The 21,712-nt window shown below is 38.2% G+C and overlaps 1 protein-coding gene and 1 pseudogene across 2 annotated transcripts in view; one reads left to right on the top strand and one right to left on the bottom strand.

Moving 5' to 3' along the window:
- SLC24A2 (solute carrier family 24 member 2) overlaps nt 1-21,712 on the top strand; it is a 219,830-nt gene that overhangs the window by 59,542 nt on the left and 138,576 nt on the right. The window lies entirely within an intron of this gene.
- On the bottom strand, nt 10,746-10,855 carry LOC138388670 (U2 spliceosomal RNA; annotated as a pseudogene).

The raw sequence follows: 21,712 nt of genomic DNA, 5'->3' as shown, positions 1-21,712 counted from the left end.
CTGAATGTATTCAGAAGTTCCTAGTCCCTGGATATTCTCAGGAACTGAGGTGTTGTGGAACTTCATTTCCTAGCTGGCTAGGTCCAGGTTTTACAGAAGGACTCTGACCATTCACGAGGATCTGCCGACAATCAAGAAATACCCTCACCTTCTTCTCCAAAAGGTACAATTTACTTCACACTTGTAACTTCTTTTGAATATTTGCAGTTCTTTCCGGAAGAAAGTCAGCATCTTAGAAAATTAGTATGTCCTGAGGAATTCAGAAAGAATATAACAAATCTTCAGGGGGAAAAAAACTCAATCTTATAATTAAGTAAGGACTTCAGAACATGATTAAATTTTGTAGGGCTGCAGTCAGGGTAATATTCACTGAATTGTTAGGCTTATACAGTAATGCTAATAAAAAACCTCTTAGAAACACATTTTCAACTTATAACCATGAAGGAAAAATGCAGGCCTTTAATTGGGCACTTTTCTAATTATCAAATCAGAATGTTTTCTACTCAGTGGCAAGTAGACATCACTGTTAATATTGGGTCAGAACATAGATTCTTGATGATATGAAATGACTGCAATTTTAGGTCTCAAAAGTGCATACTAGTCATAAAAGTGGTTGACAAATAAATTTAAAACCGTAATTTATTTCTGCATTCAAAGCATCATTTTAGAGACTATGAATAAAAGTATGCCCATTATTAGAAAAAATTTTAAAACCTTGCCATTTTTATATATAACAGCCAATATAGATTTTAATAGCTAGATCAAGTGGAAGCCTTTCTGTGGGTGGCAGGTCTCCATTCTCCCAGAATAAAAACTTCCTGTCTCTCTTCTGACTTTACAAGAGGCATGGGCACTTTCTTCCTTCCTTCATTCAACAAATATTTATAAAGCATCTTCCTATTGTCTAGGTACTAGGTGCTAGGATTGCAGCAGTGAACAAAACAGGTGAAGACACAATAAGCAAAGAATTATCTAATCCAATGTTAGCTAGTAATAAATACTGTGAAGAAAAATAAAACAGGGAAAGGGGACAGACAGCGATGGGGTTTCTGGTTTAGACTGGGTTTTGAAAAAGTTTCCCTAGGGGTGACATCTGAGTACAGACCTAAATAAAGTGAGGGAGTGAATCATGCAGATATCTAGGGCAGTGATTCTTAACCAGGGGTGACTTTGCCTCTCAAGGGACATTTGGCGTCTGGAGATGTTTTTAATTGTCACAAGTGAGGGGAGGGATGCTCCTGGCATCTGGTGGATAGAAGCCAAAGATGCTGCTAAACATCCTACAATGCATAAGATAGGTCCCTCTAACAAAGAATTATCCAGCCCAAAATGTCACCAGCACTGAAGTTAAGAAACCCTGATTCAGAGAAAGTGCATTCTGGGCTAAGAAGAAAGTAAACCCACAACAGGCCCTGAGATGGGAACTTGCTTGGCCTGTTTGAGGAAGCCCTAAGAGGTAGAAATGGCTGCAGCACAGTGACAAGGAGATACATATCAGGAAAAGAATTTGGAAGGTAGCTCAGGATAAGGTACATGGAGTCACAGTCGAGACCTCTGCCTCTCCATTTGCCAGCTCTGCTTCCTTCCCACTTTACTAAGCTCCACAACTCTCCCAGGATAACTCCCTGGCTTTGCTAGCAGATGCCCTATGAAGCTGACTCTGGGTTGTTGTGGGAGACAAGGATTTCCAATCCATGTTTACCTAAAGAGTGCATTCACATCCATCTTGCCCTATGATGAGGGATCTTAGAGTTGGCTCTCCAAAGGTTAGGAAGATAATTTCACTAAAGTTCTGGACTAGAGCTTTCTAGTACAGTAGTTACTAGTCTCACAGCTATTTGAATTTAAATTAGTGAAAATGAAATACAATTTAAAATTCAGTTCCTTAGATGTACTAGCCACATTTTATTCCTAATAGCGATATGGGATCCTTGTCTTAAACCTTGAACTTCAGCTGCCCTCAGTCTCCTGGACCGTTTTCTGTATTGCTCTTTTCCTGGGCCTCCTTGGGCTTTTTGTGCTGAAATAACCAATGACCTCTTAGAAAGACAGACACCCCAGAATTGTTCAGGGGCACAGTAAAGCTTCCTGGACTGTTTCCAGGCCTCTTTGGATGACATGGGGAAGACTGCCAGGTTTATGCTTGACTAGCTAGCCCACTGCGCTAGGTTTTTTAGAAGAATGGTTCATAGGGGATCCTGAAGTCCTTTCGCACCGCGAACTTGAGTTTAGAGCTCGAGTCTAGTTTGCATCATTCCTTCTCACTGTGTTATTTTCCACTTGCCCACACTGCAGCTTCTATTTTGCTTTTCTGCCCACACAACAGAGATCTTGTTCTAATATATGAGTATTACTCAGTGACTATGTTTTCTAACTTTAAAAATAAGTTTTAAAGAAAAAAGTATCTTCAGAATCACAGGTAGAGATTTCATATTTCTACTTAGTACATCGGATGGTGTGTGCTTTGCTTTCTTTAGATGTGATCTTCTAGAAATGAACTACCAGCCATTATCCTTATATCGTGCAAACAGCAGCTCAGATTTGAAAGGACAACAAAACTAGGATAGAAATTAGGTTCTTCAATCAGTAGAGTTTACCCTCACTCATAAATTTTTAAGCTCTTCTTAGTAGATGTCTTCTTTAAATGTTTATGGCAGCGGTTCTCAAATTTTGTGGTCTCAGGTCCTTTTTACACTCTTGAACATTATTGAGGACCCCAAAGAGGTTTTGTTATGGGGGGCTATATCTTTCTATATTTACTCTATTTGAAATTAAAACTGGGACAAATGTAAAGCTCGGGAAAATCTAAGCACATGTTACTTTAGCCAAAAGAGCAATTGCACCACCACACATCATGGTAGCCCTTGGAAAACTCCACTGTGTGCTTGTGAAAGAGTAAGAGCAATAAGGCAAACAGCACCTTAGTATTGTTATGCAAATAGTTTTGACCTCACAGACTCCTCAGATGGAAATGTAATGGCCCTCGAGATCCCAGACCTTACTTTGAGAACTGCTAAGGAGAGACAGGCATTTTGTGTCTAGAAAATATTTTTTTCAGCTACTGCTGGGTTAACCTTCTGTTGGCTTGAAGTGACCAAAAGATCTCCGTGGAGAGAAAAGGAAGGAAATAGCATCTATTAAGCACATTCTTGAGGTCTGTTCCATATGCCCCCCGGGCCCCCAATTCCAGCTAATTCCAAGCCTCAGTCTAGCAGCCTCCTGGTTTATGTTCAACCCTCCTCCTTTACCTCCTGTCTTTTCTCCACACTGTGGCCAGAGCAATCTTCCTAAAACCTGGAACAGACCAAGTGTAACCTTGACCATTCCAGCTGCCCTTCAGATGAAGTTAAACTTGCCCCACGTGGCTTACAAGGCTCGTTCATGCCAGGCGCTGCTGACCCCTTCAGCACCACTTTCCTTCTTTCTACTGCCCCCACCTTCTACCCCAAACTCATATCCTAACCATTTTGAGTTTGCTGAACACCTGAACCTTCATGCTCTTTCTTACATGCGAGCCTTTAAATGTGTTATTCCCAATGTCTGGGGCCTCCCAGGCATTCCTGGCCAAGACCTGCTAGCCCCTCAGGTCACTCATCCAGGAAGATGGCTTTAGCATTACCCCATAGTAAGGTTAGATATTTCTATTATTTGTCCCCATGATACCTGGCCCTCTCCCTCTTGTAGCACGTGTTACACTGCAGGGTAATTGTTTTCCTCAATTATGTCCCCTTACCTGAAAGCACCTGGAGATAAGGGAACCTGTCTGGGGTCATCTGCATCCTCTGCCCTTAGGATGCAGAGGACAGACAGAGGGTGCACAGTTGTTGAATGATGAATGAATGAATCAGTCAACTTCTTAAGTACTTCTTTTATGCTTCATAATAAATGCTTTATGTGCACTATTTCATTCAATCCTCTTAACTAAAGTAGACACCATTTCCCCTAATTTAGTGATAAAGGACTGTGGGCTTTTTAATTCCATTGCCTGAACACCCTAGCAACTAGGAAACAGTGAAGCTGGGACCCTAATCCTTTTCCTACCATCACATGCTGAAAAAAAAGGGATCAGCAAAATGGGGACAACTGACAGAAATGAATAAAGCTTAAGGTAAATTCTCCAAGGGAGAATGCAGGCAAAGAATCATTCTGACAAAGCAGCTGGGCCCTCTTTCAACTTCTAAGTGACATTGCTGGAATATTCCTAACCAGACCTCGGAGGAAAGCCACTGAGAATACTTAAGGGAAACTGATCTGTTTCATCTTGAAAATACTTTCCCAGTTGGCAGTCTTGAAAATGTGTATGCTCCTATAGATTTATAGCCTTACTGAAGAAAAAAAAAAAAAAAAAAGTTTTGGTTTTTTTAAAATATATTCTGAGAGATCCAGGAACATGAAGGTTACACTGACTTATTTCACACCTAATGGAAAATTCTTATAAGTCTTTTCTTCTGACAGTTTCTTGTTACACTGATTAAATCCCTGAGTTGTTTTCTTCCAGTTCAGACTGTTGGTTTGTGTTTATTTTTCCAGAAAGAACTCAGTGAAATTCTGAAAACAGAAAAGGAATTAAAAATATAATTTTAAAGAGGCAATTTCATAGTGAAAATACAGATATGCAAACACAGAAGAAAATTTAAATAATTTGCTGTAATTCTACCACTGTTGATATTTTGATATATACTCTTCCCATCTGTCTGCCTTGCATTCTTCTCTCCTCGTGCATGAATGCATATATATTTTTTAAATTTACCAATATAGTATCGTATAGAACTAATTCTTGTGAAATCAGCCTATTTAATTTAATTGCAAGTGTCTTTTCATGTCATTAATTACCTGCCTCTACGTCTCAAACTTTAATGCATGTGTGAATCAGTGGGGAATGTGTTGGAAATGCAACATCTCAGACCCTCCTGCAGACCTATTCTATCAGAAACTGCATTTTAACAAGTTCCAGCTCAAGGTGACAATATTGGTCCACAGACCACATTTCAGTAGCAAAGGTTGACATCTTTTCTGAAGACTGCACAATGTTCCCAGAGTCAATGTAGTTAAGTTTATGTAACTGAGCCTATATTGTCAAACATTGGAGTTATTTCCAATTTCCCTGTCAGGATGAGGCACATGCTTATAAATATTAGCACATATCTATCATCATTTCAACCCTGTGAGTAGTTTGCTAGATCATATATATTTTAAGGGAAATAGTAATAATTTATTTTTAAAGAGTTCAAAAGAGTAATTATTTTACCCCAATGTAGCTATGGCACTTCCTGTCTTATGTCTGCATTTTCTCCTATCTGTGGTGAACCAAGAAAGAACTTTCTTTGATATTTTGGGTAATTGTGATCACAGTGTTGTTATTGTTTGAAATGCCTTTCCCTCTGTCTTCTTTTCAATTCATCTAATTTTATCCACCCTTTAACACACAGTTTTAATCTCGCTTCCTCCAGAAAATCTTTCCTAACAATCCATCTTACAGTGAGCTCACTTGCTAAATATTTTCACTGTTATTTTCTGAGCCAATTATCTCAAAGCACTCTTAACTGCTTTCTCTTGATGCCATTTAAATATATCACTTTAGAACCTCTCGTCTGCTTGACTGGATTATAAACGATTGAGGGAATGGATGGATCTTCAGTGTGCTTCGTCCCAGTCCTCTGCAAGGCCTCTCACGTCAGAAAGCGTTAGGTGCAGTAGAAAAAGCAGTGGATTTGGAATCAAAAGGCCTGTGTTGGAGGCCCAGCTCTGTCATTTACTACCTGTGTTATCCAAGAACAAGTAATATAACCTCTCTGAGGCCTAGTTTTGTCATCTGTAAAATGAGAACAACATCAGCACTACTTTCTTAACAAATCACTTAACAAGGCTGTCGTGCCCAACAGCAGTATCTAGCAGAAATTGAGCAATATTGTTTAGTTTTCATTACATTTATTTACTTTCTATTTAAAATTATATTGTTATTTATTTTGTAATTGACAAATAAAAGCATATGTATTTATGGTATACAACATGATGTTTTGATATATGTATACTTTGTGGAATGGCTAAAGCAATGAATTTATTTATTTTCTATGTATGGCAAGCAATATTGATTTTCTAGTTATGTTAGTAATATGAAATGCATTTTTTATACAAATTTATTTGGGTAAAAAAGAGGTAGATCAATTTAAAACAAAAAGCTTGGTAAATAGTAGAGCATAAATTATGACAATATGGCAAAGTATCATGATGATATTATAAAAATGACTGAAATTTGAGAAACATCTAACTGTAGGAAGCCACCTGGCAATTGTAAAGCAAGATGCAGATGTCAGTTGTTGTTTTAGCTATTATTATGTAAACTACTGGAAGACCAGTTCTGTTGGCTGTTCTCTAGCAGAACCCTAGATATAATAGATTCTCAATAAAAAATATCCAAATGTGATTTAAAATAGACCAAAAAGGTGGGGTGTGGTGGCTCACACCTGTAATCCCAGCTCTTTGGGAAGACTGCTTGAGCCCAGGAGTTTGAGGCTGCAGTGAGCTATGATTGCACCACTATACTCCAGCCTGGATGACAAAGTGAGACACTGTGTGTAAAAAAAAAAAAATTGACAAATGACTATCCATTGTTTCATCTTGCAGAAAAAGCCAAAGTGCACCAAGAAGATAGTTTGTTTCTGATAAAGAAGTTAGATATAAACGTAGAGAGGGGTTTTATCAAAGTAACTGGAATGGTTCAACATATACCAGTTCCAATTTGGAAAAAGTGGTGAATAGATTACTTGGCAACAAGACATTTATCTTCATTATCAAAAACAACAAATATTTAAGGAACACCAATTGTATAGAAAATACTTAGCTGGGAAAGATTTGACTAAACCCTGCATTCATGGGAAAAACAAAAGGTTTACTGTGCTCTGAATCAACATTACTGCGATTGTATTAGAGAACTCAAAGCAAGTTCACATAGAATTTTCATTTAACTCCACAGAAATCTCTCAAAAAGGGGGAAGGTCTTATTAATTCTATCTGGATATGAAGAAATGAAATCATTCAGAGTGAGATTAAGTGATTAGTCTAAGATCATATGGTTACTTATAGCCAGAATGAAAAACAAGAGATTCTGACTCAATGCACCTTGTATCTTTGTCATTGGTTTCCACCCAGGGTAGGCTTCTGCTTTTCTGGGAGTATTAGACGATTTGACTCAAGTGTTCTGGACTTGAATTCTACAAAAGTGGGACTGAATTAGATGGATTAAATTAAATAGTGGAATTAAATGCAATTAAGTGGTATTGCGATGAGGCCTGATGTGATTGGTTTGAAGATATAGAGAGAAATGAGACTTTACTTTGAAGGATGCTGCCCAGACTCCTTATACAAGCAGACCAAGCTGTGGACAGCGTATTTTCATTAGACCTGAAGGAGTCTTCTTGAATTCCTCTTCTCTTTATAATCAAAACCAAGGCAGGAGAATGTGGTAGTTAAAATTTCAGACTCAGGAGTTGAACCAACTTAGTTCTAAATCCTGCTTCTACCATTATCTAACCTCTCTAGTTCAATGATAAAATGGGGGAAAATAATAGTACTTACTGCAAATGATGGTAATAAGGATTTAACATGGGAAAACTAAGAATGTGTTAAGAACAGTGCCTGCCTGTGGTATAGAAAATACTAAGAAGATGCAAATGATTTGTGAAAGGGAAATTATGATCTAATGTTTTAGACATTTCTGATTCCTCTGGGGCTCACGGTCCTGCCTCTGGAGGAGAAGTCATCCTCCTTACTTCACATGATGGCAGTGTCCTTTAGATCTCATTGGTTTCATTAACAAATTGTTATCATGAAATGAAAACAAAGTTCTAAGCCCATTTTCCATCAGGCCTCAAAACCTGCACCTCATAGGAGACACTACGCCATTAACCACCATTTCCAGCTCCATTGTCCTAATGTCCCCTCAACTAAAAAGGAACTCAGTATCATCTCCTCAAAGCCAGACCCCCTTCTGACTTCCTGTTGTTGTCGTTCTCCCACAATGGGTCAGCCCATCTTTCTTGACTCCTCTCTGTACCTAACATGGGCTTCTCCCCTTACAATGCATGTCTTTGTTTGGGGTTTCCCAGAAGCAGACCCTGAAACAAGGCTTTGTGCAAATCCTGTACTTGGGAAATCCAGAAAACACCCGTGGGAGATTGGGCAAGTAGCAAGGAAGAGAAAGCAGGCAAATAAAGGAAAGCTATAAAACCACCACCACTGGGGGTGATCAGAGTGTATTCCTTGGAAGGAAACTGGGAAATGGCATAAAACACCCACATAGTAGGCCAAGTAATGGCCCCCCAAAGATGTCCGCATACTAATCACCAGAACTTGTGAATATGTTACCTTATATGGTAAAAGGGACTTTGCAGGTATGATTAAATTAAGGATCTTGAGGTGGGAAGATTATTTTGGATTCCCCACGTAGGCCCAAAGTAATCTCAAGGGTGCTTATAAAAGAGAAGCAGCAGGTCAGAGTCACAGGAAGATATGAAGGTGCCACACTGCTGCTTTTGAAGGTGGAGGAAGGGGTGAATAGCCAAGGAATATGGGCAGCATCTAGATACTGGAAAGACAAGGAAATAGATTCTCCCCCTAGAATCTCCCAAAGCAAGGCAGCTCTACCAACATCTTGGTTTTAGCTTAGTAGGACCTGTTTCAAACTTATGACCTCCAGAGCTGTTAAACAACAAATTTATATTTCTTTTAGGCCTCTAAGTTTTTGGTAATTTTTTACAGCAGCAATAGTAAATTCATACAACACATCTCAGAGGTCCTTCTACCCAAAGGGCAAGAGAGCTGGGGTGTCTAGGTATTGACCTCTATCAGTCATTGGCCGAAGGCTGCTGGGCAGGGAGTGTTAATTCCTGAGCACTCAGGTAAAGGGAGGTAGACACCGGCAGTCAGAAGGCAGCCAGAGGTTGGTCCGAGTGCAGTGGTGTTTACAACTAATTGATCACAACCAGTTACAGATTCCTATGTTCCTTCTCCATTCCCACTGCTCCACTTGACCAGCCTTAAAAAAAAAAAAGAAGAAGGCAGCCAGAGCACACTGATGCTAAGAGTCCAGGGAAATGATCTGGGCACCGGCAGAGTCTGCTACAATGTGTCCTTTATCTGCCTCGTCCTTTTTAATCTGTCTTCACAGTCATCTCACACGCAGATCATCCCTTCCAATCAATCCACCAGCACCCAACAGGTTAATCTTCTCAGAAGAGGTAAGGCCTTAAGTGGGTTATTCCCTTTCTTAAAAATCTTCAATACTCCCATAAGGAAAGATCCTTACAAAAGAAGGCTCAGATGTCAACTAATAAAAGTTAGGGCTGAATCCCCTGATGCTTTAATCTTGGTCTTTGAATGTTTAAGTTTGGGTGTGCAGAAGCAGCAGCGGATGTACTTGGATGTCTATTTGTGCACAAAGTTCCAGGTTTGGCGTATGAACCTTGGGAGTCTTGAAATGTTGATCCCTTAGGTCTGCATTCCTTAGAATAGCAGTAACACCATGAGGAAGTGAGAACATTGATTTGAAAATGGAGAAGGTTAATTAAAGGAAACAAAATTTAAGACATGTGGTTGTCAATTGACACTAGAGAAACCAAGCCTGAGAAATTCCAAGTTCTGCACATTTACAGAATGTCACCAGTATATTTAGATGAACCCAGAAGCTAAGGAGATCTAATTGCTAAAATAACTTCAGCCCACCAAAGCAAGGACATTCAGCTCTCCTACTCTGCCCACCCTAATGGGAAGTGCTTGGAGTTTCAGAGATTTGTGTGGGAGACTTCCAAATGACCCCATAAAATTTGTCCACCATTCCTCACATTGATTTTTCCAAGGTGTGCTTGCTGATGGTCCAAACTATAAAAGTGTATAGAAATGAAAAAAAGAGTCTATACATTTTTAACATATCAAAAAATCAAAGCAAATATGCTTTAAAATTAGAACAGAAAGTGCTGATGCTGAAGGGTTTTTTAATCCTTGTTTCAGAATAAGGGTAGAGTAGGGGAAGATAGAGCCTAAGAATGGAAGGAAACTAACATTTCCTGAGCACTGCAAAAGGTGTTTAGTTCACATCGGCCTTCTGAAGAAGACAGTAATAGCTCCACTTGACAAAATTATTAGGCTAAGGTTCAAAGAGATTCTGTCATATGACTGATGTCATAAAAACAAGAAGTTGGTCATTTGGGATTTGAGTCTATACCCTATCTTATCCATCTCTCATGTAAGACAAAACTTGCGTTTAATAGTGCTTTTCAAAGCATTTTTCTTATACTCTCTTTAAACTTCATCTGTGAGGTAGATATCAATTGCTACCCTTTATGGATACAATTACAAAGGCTCAGAACTGTTTTGCCCAAAAAAGACCCAGCCAGTCAGCAGTGAAACCAGTCTGGGTCATGGAGCTCTGGTGTGAGGACCTCTCTAGCCCATCTTTGTGTCCAGACGGGAAGGGGCTGAGTCACTGACAGCCTGAAAGCAGTCAGTAGCAGGCAGTTCGTTTCAGAGAATCATTCTGGTCAGAAAATTATTAACTAAGATTTAGTTATTTTTTCTCAATTATTAAATTAATGGAAGCTCCTTAAAGAAAATTTAGAGAATATAGAAAGACAGAAAATAAAAGTAACCTGCAATATCACCACCCATAAATAATCACAAGTATTAATTTGACACATTTCCTTCCAGTGCTTGTAATACAGATATGTATGCATACTGTTAATATATTTTTAGAAAAGTAAAATCATGCTGCATATAGCTTAATATGTTCATTTTCTAATTAACATTAAACTGATAAGAACAGATACTATACTTGATCTTAGCCAAAAGGCCAAGAAGTGATTCTGATTAACGTGATGAATATTTTCCCAAGTCATCAGGTAATCTTGCAAAACTGCCTCATATACCATAGTATTACATTCATGTAACCTTAATCTAATGAAATTTTATTCACTTGCTGTTGAACATAATCATTCCTGGTTGTAAGCTATTACACGTGATGCTGCAATTTTGGTATCTAAACATAAGGTTTATATTTCCAACAGCAGTGGATGAGAGGACTGATTTCTCCATTTTGAGTGTTGTCATTTTAAAACCTTGCAAGATTGATAGGTGGAAACAAACTCTTCTTTGATCTGCATTTTTCAGATCACAGCCAAGCGGAGCTTGTTTCCCTGTGTTTACTCTACCAGGTGTTCTGGTTCCCGCGCAGTCCCAGGTTTGTTTATGTGCTGCCGCAGTCCTCAGAGACTCAGCAGTAGGCATCAGATGTTACAGTAATTTCCAGAATTCCTGAGTCAAGCCACTGACAGCACCTGAGTGTACATACCTGGCAGACACCAGGTCTTATTCATCTTTCTAGTCCTCCTTCCTGGCTCTGAGCCAGACACCTGGCAAGTTCTCAATGTATTTGTTGAAAACATTCCAATAGACCATATGTTCTGATTTTGGCCTTCTCACTTGCTCTGTGACTTTCAACAAGTTAGGTCACCTCTCGGTTTCTCCATGTCTTCAACTATAAATGAGTGGAAGCATGTTGTGCCAAACTTTGTGAGCAAAGTGATAGAGCCGTGGTTCAACTTCCATACGAAAGGTCTCTATGTGTGGGTGCATGTCACCTAATCAGGATCCCTTTCCTTTTCCAACACAGAGAGTGGAGAATGCCATGTGTATTAGAGATTTGGGTTTGTAGTCCCCTTCTACCTTTCATGCTGGTGCACTATAGCTAAAGCAGATTTTGTTTCGTTTCTCTTTCTATCCTCAGAGTCTAACACAGTACGTAACACATAGGAAGTCTTATAAGGAATGAACAAGTGAATGAATGAAGGAAGTCATTAATGATGAAGGGATGAGTAAATGAAATATTAGAGCTAAAGGAGATCTTATAGATATCATTTTAGGGATCTTCTTCTTGGTTACCATTTTATTTTTGTAAACACAGCTATGCTAGTTCAGTATCCCTTATCCAAAATGCTTGGGGCCAGAAGTGTTTCAGATTTCAGATTTTTTCAGATTTTGGAATATTTGCATATACATAATGAGATATCTTGGGCGTGGGACCCAAGTCAAAACATGAAATTCATTTATGTTTCATATACACCTTATACACATAGAATGAAGGTAATTTTATACAATATTTCTAATAATTTTGTGCTTGAAACTTTTGACTGTGACTTGTCACATGAGGTCAGTTGTGGAATTTTCCACTTATTGCATCATGTCAGCACTCAAAAATTTCAGATTTTGAAGCATTTCAGTTTTCAGATTTTCACTAGCACTCTGGGAGGCCCAGGCGAGAGGACTGCTTGAACTCAGGAGTTTGAGACCAGCCTTAGCAAGAGCGAGACCTCATCTCTACCAAAGATAGAAAAATTAGCTGGGTGTGGTGGCATGCACCTATAGTCCCAGATACTCAGGAGGCTGAGGCAGGAGGATCGCTTGAGCCCAGGAGTTTGAGGTTGCTGTGAGCTAGGCTGACGCCACGGCACTCTAGCCCAGGCAAAAGAACGAAACTCTGTCTCAAAAAAAAAAAAAAAAAAAAGATTTCAGATTGGGGATGCTCAACCTTTATGAGCATCTTCACCTTATAAGCACTTGCTAGAATAAACATAAATTGTTTAAATAAAATAAATTTAAATAAATAGCCAGAGAAATTTAATTTGATAAAAAATTTCTATATTAAAACATTTTTATTCATTTTTGTTTTGCTTTTGTTTTGTTGCTGCCCATGATATTCATATATACTTATATGTATTAGAAGTATAGAATTTTCACTTTTAGAGGGAGCACACCATGTAGGAAGGAATGATTAGGATTAGAAATTTTTTTTTCAGATGCACTTTCCAATCATATAAAGAAAATTGTAAAGTTATTATTTTAGTTTCCTAAGCTAACCGAAATGGGTACTTATTAAGCCAATGAAAAATGGAAAATATTAATTGTGTCTTCTTCAAGGATCTTTTTCTTAAAAAGATGAAGATGATTATTTTAATCTGCTAAATGTGTAAAAATAAGTATGTTTAGCTTGTTATAAAAAATAATGAACATACTTATTTTAACTTGCTAATGTGTATTATTAAATGTTTCACTACTTGGTATGATAATACAATATTTCTAAAAGACAATTAAAATGATCATTTCAACTTAGCTAGTGTAAGAAAACTAAAATGTTTAGTTATGAAACTCACTCACAAATTTTCTTGTATCACTAATTTATATAATTAAAAATGACAGACTTTTTATGCCTTTCTCAATTCCCAAATGAGTTTTCTAGTTAAAACAAATTAGTGCCAAATAAAAAGTTATTTGTTAAATAATTGCAGAAGTTGTTATTCCAATTTCAAAAGCTGTTGCTGCAACCACTTAGCTGAGGAACTTAGTTCACTGATGAGATCTTAATGCATTGACAAAAATATTGTTTTTTAAATTTCTTGGAGTTGCTATTGTGAATCATAACTGCTAAATGCCTCAAATATTGTCAGTTACTCTTTTTGGCAATTAATAATTTACCTCAATACTCAGTATAGAGAACACTTAGAAGAAAAATAGCTGGAGATGGCATATGACCTGTTGGGATCTGTCTATAAAACATTCCAAGCTGATACATGGCCCAGTTATTTTATATACTCACTTATTTGAAAAGAAAAACTCAATTCTAATATAATGTCATTGAGGTTAAGTTTAAATTATGTATTTGAAATTAAATTACAGATTTTTCAAAGAAAGCCTATACGTTTTAATTTTATATTTTAAAGCATGTAATATCTTTGCTACACATTAGGTTTTCTTAAAATTACTCTATTTTTAGAATTCCTACTTCATGAATGAGACATGACTTTTTACTGGATGCAATATTTTCTTTTATCTTTCTGAAAATATCAAAAGTAGTGTCTACTTAATATAATTGAAAACATACCAAAGATATAAAAGAATACAACAGGTACCACTAAACCCAAATTGCAGCTTAAGAAGTAAAACATCAGGAAGATAGGATCAAGGTGGCAGACTAGACACAAGCAGAATGTGCCTTCTCCATAGAGAGGAACCAAAAAAGTAAGCAGATTCTCACATATCAAACAGATCATCCAGGAGAGAATGCTAGGATTCACCAGGGAAGCCACAGGAAGCCCCAAAAATAGGTAAGGAGAGGAGGGTTCAGGGCAATTTGCTTGACCAGGACTGGCTAAGAGCCGGGAGAAGCTGCTGGATGTGAGGAACTAGTAAGAGAGAAGCCTGTAGGGCTCCACATTCCAAGACCAGATTTTATGAACATGGCTACAGAAGAACATTCCAGCCCACACAGGTCTTGGGTCTAACATGGGGAGCTGCCTGGAGATGTTGCACAGAGATGTTGCTGCATAAAGTAAAAGCAGGAAAAGCAGTGCTAAGGGGGAAGTTTACAGCATTAAATGCCTACATCAAAAAAGTAGAAAGATCACAAATTAACAACCTAACACCACACCTCAAAGAACTAGAAACACAGGTGGACAAGTATCAGTCCTTAAAAGATATCTAGTAAAGTTTTTAAATGTTTCTAAACTTTGTATAAATAGTGTCTTAATGAATGTGGTCTTCTGCAATTTTCTTTTTTTAAGTCAACATTTATATTTATGAGGTTTATCTATATTGAAATACTTAGCTCTAGGACATTCATTTTAAGTGATTTATGGCATTCAATTATATGAGTAGACTGCAATTAATCTATCCCTTCTTTTTTTGATGAACAATTAGATTGTTTCTAGGCTTTGTGCTACTAGTAAATAATGGTGCTATGAATATGTGTATGTCTCCTATTGACATGTGCAAGAGTTTCTCTGAGATAATTCTCTACAAACAGAATTTCTGGGTTATAGGTTTGTTCAGCTTCAGATTTGCTGGATATTGCCAAATTGCATTTCAGATTTGGTTGTACCAATTAGTTTTTCTTTTTAAGTTTTTTTTTTTTTTTTTGACAGAGTCTCACTTTGTTGCCCAGGCTAGAGTGAGTGCCGTGGCGTCAGTCTAGCTCACAGCAACCTCAAACTCCTGGACTTAAGCGATCCTACTGCCTCAGCCTCCCGAGTAGCTGGGACTACAGGCATGCGCCACCATGCCCGGCTAATTTTTTGTATATATATTTATTTTAGTTGTCCATATAATTTCTTTCTATTTTTAGTAGAGACGGGGTCTCACTCTTGCTCAGGCTAGTCTTGAACTCCTGACCTCGAGCGATACACCCGCCTCGGCCTCCCAGAGTGCTAGGATTACAGGCGTGAGCCACCGCGCCCGGCCTCTTTTTAAGTTTTTTCATGATCTCTTTTTTCCTCCAGTCCCTTTTTTTCCTTACTTGGTTGTGTCATATTTAAGGGTGAAACCCAAAAGAGCCTTTTGAAGTCCTGTGTGAGTGATGGGGACAGGGGATAGGTGTTAACTGTGGGTTTCACTCTAAGGCAAGGTTTCTTAACGGTAGCACCATTAACACTGGGGACTAGATAATCCATTGCTGTGGGAGCTTTTCTCTGCATTGTAGGATGTTCAGCAGCTTCCCTGGCCCCTACCCACTAGATGCCAGTAGCACTGCCTGCTCCAGTCATGGAAATCAAAAATGTCTCCAAATGTCCCCCAGGGAATGCCCCGCCCTCCGATTCCAGTGGGAACCATTGCTCTAGGATAAATATATGGCTGGCTGGCCTTTTTATTTCCCCCAAATTTAAGTCTCGTGAGGCCTTTTCTCTGGGGTCATTCACTTTCTCCAGACAGGTTCCCCCAGTCTCCTGCCCTTGATAGAGCGAAAAGAGGGAAATCAACTTGATGAAGGGCCCAATACAGCCTTTTGCTCAGTTCTTCCACTTTCCCTCTGTATTCCACACCTACCCTTGGCTGTGGTTGGCAGCCCTGAGTCCAAAACCTCCCAGGGTGAATTCCTCAGACACTCAGCCTCCAGTCCCCATAGGGTAGTCTCAGCTACCTGGGTGGAGTGGGAAACAAGGATTTGCCATTTTTTACCTCTATAAATAATATTGGTATGATTATCCTTTTACATTATGTATTTGTGCATATCTTAATTCTTTATGATAAATTCCTAAAAGTATTATTTAAAAATATGTACAATTTCATATGCATTTCTCAGTATATGCATTTCTAACCTTTGATACATACTATACATATTCATCTAATTGCAGTTCTTGCTTTTTCCTTTGGTCAGCAACTCCTTTTGAAAGGAGTTGTAAATCCGTGGTAGAATAAATATTAGAAAAACTATTTTGTTCCCTACCCTGTCCCCCAGCTAAAAAATCAATACTTTAGAAAAGATGTTAAAGTAAAATTCTTGATTGGTGAGCAGAACAAATACTTATGTAAATATAATCTGTAAAAATATTAATTTCCTCCTATAAAATACCTCTTGTTGAGGCATTTAAACTGAGTGGCGAGTGATTGGGCCAATTGCTAAGATAATATTCTGTAGAAATACCTTTAACCTATCAGTTGAGATTTCATCATTTATCATTTTCCTTTGCAAATAAATCATTATTTTCTTACTGTTTTAAAAAACATGTTTGTCTAGAATGAATGATGCAATAATTCAGGAATTTTTGTTTTTTAGAGAATCCTGGTCATGTTTTAATGGGCAACTCTGTTATAGTTCAACCAATTCATTTTGCCTTAATGGTGAAGATTTGAAAATTCTAATTTGAAGAGGATTTAGCATATATTCATTTTCTAAGAAAGCTTCTTTTGACCATTTTTCCCTTTCCCTGACCTACCTAATTTTTTAGATATGTATCTGTATATTATGTGAGGAAAACAACCAAAAACTTAATTTAATTCTAGTTAATGAACAAAGGCAGGAAAGGAAGAAGAAAGAGAGGGGGGGAGGGAGGAAGGAAGGCAAGAACGAAGGAAGGGAGGGAGGGTACCTTGAAGATTACCTTTCTAAAAATCAAATTCCTCCTTTCCCTAACACTGTCCTCTGTACGTGAGAAGCATCTTAAAAACAAAACTGACCTTTTTGCTGGGACAGAAAAGATGACTTTAGTGCTTATCAGTCTTGTCAATGCCCTGTTCTTATTTTTGTCCTCTAACTGTATTTGATTGGGGAGAATACTGTTATTAAATCTCTTTATATTGCAGAAATATATATAAAGGGTAAGAGTTGAAGTATATAAAGGCAATGCTTTCATCTATTGATTTCTTGCCCTTGATTTTAGACAGAGCTATCAACAAGTGGGAAGGAAATAATTACACTCCATAGCAAAATTAAAATTAAAAGTGAATAAATTAGTAAGCATTCATGTTGTACCTACTATAGGCCAGACCCTGTGCCCAAAGGGTTTTATTCATACATAGCTAGACACATGGATAAATAACTGGTTGATTATACAGAGAGGCCAACACTTTTATGGATGTTACCTCATTTTATTCTCACAAATGTCCTATGAGTTGATGGTGTCCCTACTATACAGACAGAAAGATAAAACTGTTGGTGGTTATGTGGTTTAATGATTTGTCAAATGTCAAATGGCTAACAAGTATATATTTTTCAGATCTTATAACTGGTGGGTAGAGATTGCAAAAAGAGGATTTGCTAATTGTAAACATTTGGTCATTAATCAACCTTCATTTATCCAACAAAGTTTTATTGAATCCTTTCTATGTACTGGGCATTTTGCTAGGTGCTAGGGAGACAGCATGAAAAATATAAAGGCCCTGTCCTCACAGAGCTTACACTCTGGTGGAGGAAAGAAACAATAAGCACAGCAAATAAGGTAGTTACACATAGTGACAAGTGCTAGGAAGAAAGATAAAGCAGTTTGAGTGGACAAAGAGTGATTATTAAAAAGATGAAAAGATACTACATCATCTAAAGTCACACTATACATAAAGCATCTTTTTTTTTGCAATTTAAACAGAAAATCATGTTTTATGTTTTACTACTGGCATATGTTATCCACAGTGAAGCTAAAACGTGGAATTAAGGGAATAAAAAAGAAGAGCTTTAATAAGGTGGCTCCAATTTTGTCTTGTGGTATTACAGTCCATCTTCAAACAACATCTAAATTACAGTCCAATTTTTTTGAGTAGGACTCAGAAGCAAATCTAGTGAGGTCATTATTAATGTCTATAAAATCCAGATGGGAAGAAAACATGTTGAAAATTGTCTTTGAAAGTCTGTTCCCAGAGTTCAGGTGGCAACTCTTTTGTGACTTTGCGAGATAGTTCATGGCTTTTAAAGAGAGATGACTTATTTCTGCTTAATGTGGTTTCCTACTAAGCTAAGAATTTTTAAATTAGACTTTTAATTATGTGCACATAATTGCCATTCATTTATAACATAAGTATGACATTCAGTATCCACTGCTTTTAGAGATGGGTTAATGCAGTGAACTCCTTGATCATTCTTTTCCCCTTTCTGTAGACAGGATATAACAATATTGTACTTATATCTTGCAAAAGGCCCCACATTTGACTGTTTTACTCATCTTCCTAATTCTAGCATTTGCTTGTAAACCCATCTTTCCTTGCAGTATAAAGCAAAGACTTTGAAGTGGTCTGAGCAGAGGGGAGAGGTAGAGGCTTTCCTGAAAATAGCACTGAAACTCAGAGGCTTCCCGGGCAATATCAGCATCTCAAGGGGAGAAAGTTTTGTCCTCACCCTTGTTGTTCTTGACTTGAAGTCCAGTACTTGTTCTATATACTGGTGTTTCCCAATGAGTGGATAATTACTGCTTTGACACTTGAAAAGATTTTAGGTGGCATGACATGGTTTTTTTTTAATGATTATATGCTTATTTTAACATATACTAGAAAAAGTCTATAACTGGTATATTAAACCCATTATTTCTCAAAAATTATTGCCTAGAATCAACAAGGAAGTATTTAAGTGAAAAAAAAGTGAGTCCACTTAAAGAAAAGTACTAGGTTAGTAATAGTATGGATAGTACACAGATATGGCAAAACCGTGATGGTGGTACATCAATGACTGAGACTGAATGAACACAACTCTCACTGAAGTTTTGTGTCAGCTTGAGCTGTGATTCTCCGAAGACTGCTTCCTTGTGGTCCTTAGTTTTCTGTGGTCTTAGTTTTCTGATAACTTCTTCTGTTTATATCTCTTTGTTCCCCATGGGCAGATTTCACAGCCTGGCCCTGCCCTGCGAGAGCCCCACTAGTGTGAGTCTCAGAGAGTCAGCGTGCAGCCACATTAAGCGTTATTCTGTCCTGGGGCCTCTGGCTCTTGAACTTCCTATTTGGTTGGGGTGAATAGGAAGTCTCTTTCCAAAGTCTCCCTTACATGCAGGTGCATCCTACGTTTTTAAGAGGGGCTCCTTTCATACTTTCTTGGTTACACACCTTCAAAGAAGGAGAATGTCCCAGTGTTGACAGTGGACTAAAGTTGAATGAAACATCTTCTTTTGCTGGGTTTCTGGTGTCTGAAATTATCCTGGGCAGCTTCAGAGGTATTTATTATTTAAAGAATTGTCACATAACCTCATTGTTCAAAGGTAACACCATTTTTTCTTTTGCCAATACACACGCACACATACACTCACACATGCACAAAGAAAAGAAATAGACCTCCCGAGTGGTGGCTGAACTTAAGCTGATTCATCTCTTTCAATTCTATCAAGATCCACTGTGTGCTTGCACATTTATTGTTTAGCATCAAGTGTTATCTAGTGACTCATAGAGGAAAAGAATTTGGAGGGAACCAGACTGAATATATAAAAGTCTACAGGATCACTTATACTTGTTTAAGAAAATGTATTACTTATGAAACTGAATTGTCTACTAGCTTCAGGTATGAGTAGATCTAAGGAAGCATCAAGCAGTACCATTTGTACTTTGCCTCTTTCTGTGTGTCTCTTGAGCTCAACTTTGCTTTTCTTTCATTTGGTTTTATTCTCAGGCAGGCACTTTGTATAGAAAGCAAGAAAGTTATCGGCAGCTCTTGGCTTACATTGCATCATCTTAACACCCCCAAAGGAAAGACAACTCCTCTTTCCTAGTGGTTCCTACGATATTCTCGGCATTTGGCCAGCTGGAGTCAGGTGTCCAACCTCCTACCGGTCCCTATAGCCCAGAAGTGGGACACACTAACTGACCTGGGCCTGGGCCACATGTGCTCATAAAGCTGAAGATGGTGTCCATCCCCTCCCAGATCAAGTGGGGACTCACAGTAGGAGAGAGCATACTAGTAGAGTTCCCCAGAGAAACAGAACCAATAGAAGATGTGGTTTTGTGTATGTATATGTGTGTGTGCGTGCATGTGTGTGTGAATGCGTGTGTGCGTGTGTGTATGTAAAGAGAAAGAAAGAGGAAGGAAGAGAGGATTTACTATAAGATATTAGATTATTGCTCATGAAATTATGCAAGCTGAGAAACAGCATGATCAGTCATCTACAAACTGGAGACCCAGGAAAGCTAGTGGTATAGTCCAAAGACCTAAGAGTCATAGCACTGATGGTGTAGATTCCAGTCTGGGTCCGGAGTCCTGAGAATCAGGAGTACTGAAGGCGGTAGAAGATCAATGCCCCAGCTCCTTCCTCTGCCTTTTTATTCTGTTCAGGCCCCCAGTTGGTTGGGTGGGGCTCACCCAAATTGGGGAAGGCCATCTGCTTCACACAGCCCACCAATTCATGTGCTAATCTCGTGCAGAGACACCTTCACAGACACACCCAGAAATAATGTTTAACCAGCTATTGGGGCATCCTTTGGGCATCAAGTTGACACGTAAAATTAGCTATCACAGAGAGATCCTCCAAGACACTTGGGCTATTTCCAGAAAAAGGAGGGGTGTATGCTGGGCAGGAGAAAACACTGGACCCAGTAGAGGGCCTTATACACAGAACATGGCCAACAGTGGTGACCACTGCTTGAGAAGAATATTCCATGAGGTGTGCCACGCTGACAAGCCCTTTCCCCATCGTGTCAAAGGGCCTGTGGCAATTACTCCCTGAAAACTGTAATGAACATGATGTCATATATCACACTCCCCTACTCTGTGGTAGAATGAATATTCTGAGCATTAGGTATGTAGAAAGAAGTGCCCAGTAATTCCTTAACTTCTCCACCTCTTTACTAGCTCCCCTTGTTAATGAGAATATCAAATCATCAGAGATGTATCAATCTTATTGAGAGTAAATTGAGTAAACTAAGAGTGTGACCTTTTGAGAATAGCTCAAAACTTAGCAAAATGGTAGAATAAATGGCTGATTTAGTTGCTCTTTTTCCCTCTTTTGGGAGTCCCCATGTAGCCATTGTACCTCCTTCTGTGGAGAAGGGCACCAGCTAAGGAGCCAGGAAAGCTATCCCATGTATGACTTAATGAACTTCACTCAGCCTCGTTACCTCATCTGTAAAATGGCAATTATATTCATTTTATAAGGTTGCATTGAAAACATAATGAAGTAGTACAACTAGGAAAATAGGATGAATGCAGTGCTTAACATGTTTTAGTTCTTTCTCTCTATAAAAGGACTTTCATTATAAATTTATAGTTTTGGTAAATGTACATTAATTTGTTTCATAGAATTTAAAGTCTCACAATTATGTAATATTTGAACCAAACTAATATATATTATGTACTCAGTGGTAGCATGAGCCATTTGAGCTTGACACTACAAAACTGTGTATTCAACTAATAGACCAAAAGAATTTAAATTCTGGGAGCTCTGAGCATGACATCAGGGGACATGCAAAATAAGACACATTTCTCTGGCTT

This window comes from Eulemur rufifrons, chromosome 7 (assembly GCF_041146395.1).
Source record: "Eulemur rufifrons isolate Redbay chromosome 7, OSU_ERuf_1, whole genome shotgun sequence".
Lineage (NCBI taxonomy): Eukaryota > Metazoa > Chordata > Mammalia > Primates > Lemuridae > Eulemur > Eulemur rufifrons.
This window is presented reverse-complemented; position numbering and strand designations above follow the sequence as displayed.